This window comes from Bufo gargarizans, chromosome 9, assembly GCF_014858855.1.
Source record: "Bufo gargarizans isolate SCDJY-AF-19 chromosome 9, ASM1485885v1, whole genome shotgun sequence".
Lineage (NCBI taxonomy): Eukaryota > Metazoa > Chordata > Amphibia > Anura > Bufonidae > Bufo > Bufo gargarizans.
Window position 1 is genome coordinate 23930501 of NC_058088.1, and position 6104 is coordinate 23936604.

Consider the following 6104-nt stretch of genomic DNA (forward strand, 5'->3'; position numbering starts at 1 on the left):
TTCCCCCCAGCATCAATCTGTGCAGTGAGCTATTCATTTATAATTTTTTTCTATATGTTGTTATCTATACCCTATGTTTACTAACTTTTGTATGGCCCATGGTGGCGTTTTTCTATACGGACCCCCTAAAGAACCCAGTAGTGGGAAACGCATTGGGGTTATTAGGGAAATTCACTTATTAGGGATTTTTAGGGTATTAGGGCTGTTTCACACGAGCGGATGCCGTGCGTGGCATCCGCTCCGTGAAAGACAGCCAAAACCCGATGCAGACTTCAGAGGCACGGAGCATTAACATGACTGATAATGCTCCGTGCCTCTCTGTGAGATAAAGTTGTCACTGTGATTTCGTAGTAAAGAGATCACAGAGAGGCACGGAGCATTATCAGTCATGTTAATGCTCCGTGCCTCTGAAGTCTGCATCGGGTTTTGGCTGTCTTTCACGGAGCGGATGCCACGCACGGCATCCGCTCGTGTGAAACAGCCCTTATAAGGCAGGTACGAGGGTGGAGGGTCTTTACCTTCAGTAGTCGCCTCCAGGCATTAGGGAGAAAGATAGGGTGTTTCTAGGGAAAGAGACCTCCTTTTTCTTTTTGATTGGTTCTCTCCCTTGTATGGTCTACCTCCCTTATCGACCTTATTGGTACTGTATCTGCACTACTGACTGGGACATATATAAGAAGACTACATGACCTGTGTCCATAGGTCTTTTAAATGTTTATAATAAAAATCTATATTTTAAGAGTCTTTTTTTTCTGGGGTTTATTTAGTAGTAAGTTTGAGTCAATATGTTTTACCTTTATCTATCTCTATCTCTTATCTCTTCTCTTATTTATAAAAATGAATTTCTGTCTGTTGTCTGTCTATTCTTTATGCACGACCAAACAACTGGACCAATGGACACCAAATTTGTATTAGCTTCCTCTAGATAACAAAAATTATTTACTGAATGGAGACAACACCTTTAAGAGGGTGGAGCAAGGATTGTGGAGCTGTGGAGGTCACATGTAAGGGGGTGGGACACTGTGAGAGTCACAGTACAGGGGGTGGGCATTGTGGAGGCCAATGTTAAGGGGGTGTGGTGCTGTGGAAGCCACTCATAAGTGGGAGAGGCGCTATGGAGGTCCCTGTTAAGGGGTCGGGGTACTGTGGAGGTCACTATTAAGGGGGTAGGGCACTGTTGGGGGTGACAGCTAAGGGGGTGGCCTTCTGTGGAGGTCACAGTTAAGCGGGTGGGTGCTGCGGAGGTCACTGTTAAGGGGGTGGGCATCTGTGGAGGTCGCTTAAGGGGGGGCTGCTGTGAAGGTCACTGTTAAGGGGGCCTGGTGCTCTGCTGGTCACTTTTAAGGTGGCGGGGTGCTGTGGAGGTCACTGTTATGGGGGGACAGTGTGAATCTCTTTTAACCACACACATAAACATTAAAGCGGCTCTGTCACCAGGATCAACCCTATTAAACCAGACATAGTGCCTGGTAGGGCTCATCGTGCTGATTAAAACAATACCTTTCTTTTGTCTATGATAAACAGCTGCAGAGAAATCTGAGTTTTATTCATATGCAAATGAAAAGTTCTAACCAGAGTCAGGACTGAATCCTTTGAGCGCTGCTGTGTAGCACCCCCTGTGCTCTGCACACTCCCCTGCACTGAGATCTGCTCAGAAAGCCAATCTACATATTACTGTTTTATTCACAAGCACAATATATGATAAGAAAGATACCAGTAATATGTGTTGGCTTCTAAGCATAGAAAAAAACATGAGAGGTGTAGTTAGTGCTTTGACCCCTACATGAATTTAATAGAATTTAGAAACACTTGGCTTTGAACATGAAAAATTTCACTTTTGTACAATAAAATGTTGTTTTAACCCCAGATTTTAGATTTTTTTAGGGGTAAAAGGATACAAAGGAATCCATAATTTGTTACCCATTTTCTCCTGAATACAGCAACACCCCATTTGTGGTCGTAAAATGCTGTTTAGGCACATGACAGGGTTCAGAAGATAAAGAGCACCATGTGTAGTGAACCCCGTGGAAGCCGGTGTAGGGGGGATGGGATTGGTAGTGACCCTGGTGTATTGTAGTTGTCTCTCAGAGTCCTGCCTCAGGCCGTCGCTCCCTGGGGTCTGTTGCAGTTAAAGTTGTAGCACTGAAGAATGAGGCCAGAATTAAATGTAACAAAGTCCTTTTACTAAGTGCAATGTAGAACAAATAGAAACAGTAGCAGCAGGATTTAGCGCAATTCTCTTCAGGCACCAGCAAGAATATATGGTGGCAGGTTGGTTGGTGATAATTCTGCACTTAGATAATACCAACCTAATAACGGTTTGGTGTCTTTGTCCCGTTTCCTTTACTTCATAGCAGTGTCTGTAGAAGCTGGATGTAACAGTTCACTCTACTGTCTTGGTCCTTACTTCAACTCTGAGGAGTGGGTGCTCTAGGAGCTGCTTCCTCACTCCCTCTGACAGGAGAGGGTCCACACGCATCCCTTCTCCGCCTCATTCCTCTCTAGTAAACAGGATTGCTAGTGACCCCAAAGAGCTTGTTGTTGAAAGTAAGGGTGACAGCGGAGGTGCGCCAAGGTACGATCAAGCTTAATTAAATTAAGCTTGATCGTACCTTGGCGCCCCTCCGCTAACTGTCACCCTTACTTTCAACAACAAGCTCTTTGGGGTCACTAGCAATCCTGTTTTCTACACACCTGCAACCCTCGCAGTGTATTCCTCTACACTGCCCACTGTAGGGTGCAGCCTTGGAACACGTTCCTTCTGACCTTTTCTAATACCTCCTCTCCTTTTTTTCACCTACCATCCACTCAATAGCTCCCTTGGCGCTCCTCAATCCATCTTGCTCATTTTGCTCCTTTTTTTTTTTCTCCCTGACCTCACTCCTCTCTAGACTGACTCTCCCTCACTCAGCTCCACCCTTGGCAGGAAGTCGGCGTAGCCCAAGTCTACCAAAGGGTGAGGAATGGAGTGGAAAGTTCCATTCCTGTTGCAAAACACTGCCAGCCATACTCCACCTGCTAGTAACAGGTGCATAATATGTTATTACAATGGGATTATGTAAAAGATGCATAAACTAATGTAGAAATTGTAATACCCCAAATTCTAGGGTATTACACATGTGCATTTGAGGCCTAGTTTGTTGATTTATACACCACTGGCCAGTAACTGCAGAAGTTAAATAAAAAGAAGAAATCCCCAAAAAGAGACCCTATTTTGGAAACCACACCACTCATAGAATTTACTAATGGGTGTAGGGGTCAGAGAGGGAGTTCCCTTTCTCTGTAAACCACTTAGATGCGGCAGTAATCATTGATAGAGGCATCAAAGGGGTTAATCCGCCGGTAGTTACAGCAGAGGCCCGACTGTCAGTAACAGCTGGGTCTCTGCTGCTCATAGAGCAAGCACAGTTTGTCTCCTCCGATCAGCACTAAGTCATTGCCTGATCATCTAAAGGTTAAATACCATTATAATGAAGTTAATAGAATCGCTTGTGACAAGAGCATTTTTGTAACAGAATGTAAATTACTAAAGTCGCTAGTTTTTCATGCTGAATTATATTAAAATAACATTTAATGTTGGTACAAGCCCTTTAAAAATTATGCACCAATTGACTTCAGCAGCTTCTATATTGTGCAGTACACAGCTGCTGCAGAATCCCATTTAGTCATAAATCTGTCAGAAAGCTTGTCTAATGGCTTTATCTCCAACTCATGACCACTCATGATGAGATTATAGCTCAACTTTGATCTAGGTATAATAGCTTACTTAGACAATTGTTCAGGAGACATCAGAGAGGGACCAAAGAATGAGCTGTCAGATGAGCTCAGAACGTCAAATTTATCACAGAGAGGATTTCTGCAGCAGCTATGTTCTGTAAAACTTAGGAATTTCAGGAGCGATATGGTGCAAATTAGAGATGAGCGAACCAGACAAGATTCATTTCATTTGAAGTTTGCCAAATTGTTTTAAAAATTTAGTGAGAGAGTGAGAAATATAATAGACATAGTACCCACCCAGAGGTTTCCCTGGGTTCTCATATGCTTTTTTATGGTTAATGGATTTTGTCCTGATATAACTACTTGCAGATGTGAGGTTGACTTTGCTATTTTTCTTTTTTTACTATATAAGCATGTTTAAAAGGCAGCAAGGCATCTCTGCCAATCTGCTGTGTGGAAATAATGCAGCGCTCATATTGCTGCTGTGTTCTTCTTACTGTGCAGCAGCAAGTAGGTATAGTTATAGTTCTCTACTGTTCACCTGAGAATACATCAGCTGTATAGCAAAAACAGACAACACCTTTAGCAATTTTATTTCACCATTTAAATTCAATGTTATATAAACCAGTGAAACCTCCAAAATAATATTCAACTGAAAGTGAGACTAGAGAATTACAACATCACACAAAAATTATACATCTTTTAATGAAACATGCAAGCTAGTTATTTTTTCTAATAGACCAAGAGAACCAGAATGCCTCAAGAGAAACTGGTCTTACTTGTTTTGACTTGCTTTGTGGGGCTCTCTTTGGGGGTGCTCTTTATCATTAGGGAGGCTAAAAAATATGCATGAGTGTTGTATGCCTGGCAAAACTAGTCTTGGCATCTAGGAAGAGTATATCACAAATCACATATCTGCTTACTCTCCATACCATGGGCTTTCCATAATGAGTAAGAATACCACAAATATATAATGTTGAGAAACACACTAGTCTGTCCCTTTCCTAAAATGAATCACCAAAAAATGTGGGTTTGACTGAATCTGAACTTTTCGAGAAGTTTGGACCGAATCCCAAACCAGTTTGCTCATCCTTTTTAATATTTGAATAAACACCTATTACAAACATTTTTAGCTCAAAATATATGTCAATGATAATATAATCATGAAAACAAAAAATGGCTTGAAAGAGTTATCAATATAAAAAAGCTAACCCCTTTAAAAAGTTGTCTACTTTACTTTGTTACTTTGAATTGGAACATCTTAAAGTGGCTATGCACTTAAAGTGTTGTCCAATATTGAAAAAACGTTGCTGCTTTATTTTTTTTACAGAAACAGCCCCACACTTGTCCTTAGGCTACATGTGGTATTACAGATAAGCCCTATTAACTTCAATAGAGCTGAGATGCAATACCACACACAACCTATGGACTGGTGTAGGGCTGTTACTGGAATAAAGCAGCCATGTTTTTCTAATCCTGAACAAATTTCTTTAAGGCAAAGGGGCACAGAAGAAGCAGGAAGGATTTCTCACTGTCTGTCTAGGAAAATCTGGCATCAGTGTTGGAAAGCTTGTGGAGCTGTACACACTATCCAGATAATGTCACCCTTAAATTATGCAAGTAACCTAGCTTTCCCAGGACATTTAAAACCTAACCTAAAAGCCTAACTATGGCACTATTTAGGAGTGAGGAGGAGATTTTTCTTAGTAGAGTTAGTATTTTGCAGTATATTTTAGTTTCACATACTGATAACCCAGCTTTCCCAGGACTCTGAAAGGCAAATCTGCGAAGTAATAGCAATATTTAGGAGTGAGGAGGAGGATTTATTAAGGTAGACTTAGTATTTAGCAGTCCTTATTACAGCTTTATATAATGTGTTTCCTATCTTTCCCAGTACCCTATTACACAGCGCAATCTTCCGCTGGCGCCATTGTGATTTTTAAGCATGCTTAAAAATTGCAATTGCCCGATGAACAAACGTTTTTTCATTCATCAGGTATCTTAAGACAATATTAGACTCCTGCTCCGTACAGTATTAGAACAACGTTTCATGGAAATCGACTTTGGATGTTCCATCCGAAGTCGATTCGTTCATCCCTAGTGATCATCTGCCAGAAAATCTGGCAGTCTAATACACCCTTAAGCTGTGAGGTTTGGCCTCCATGGACCAGACTCAATCAGATTGAGATCTAGGCATTTGGAGGCAAAGTCCTCACCTTGAACTCTTTGTCATGTTCTTCAGACCATTCCTGGACAAAGCATTATCCTGGTGGAAGAGGCCAATGCCCTAGAGCAGGGATGGCCAACCTGAGGCTCTCCAGCTGTTGCCAAACTACAACTCCCAGCATGCCCAGACTGCCTACAGCTAGCAGCCTACAGCAGGTCAT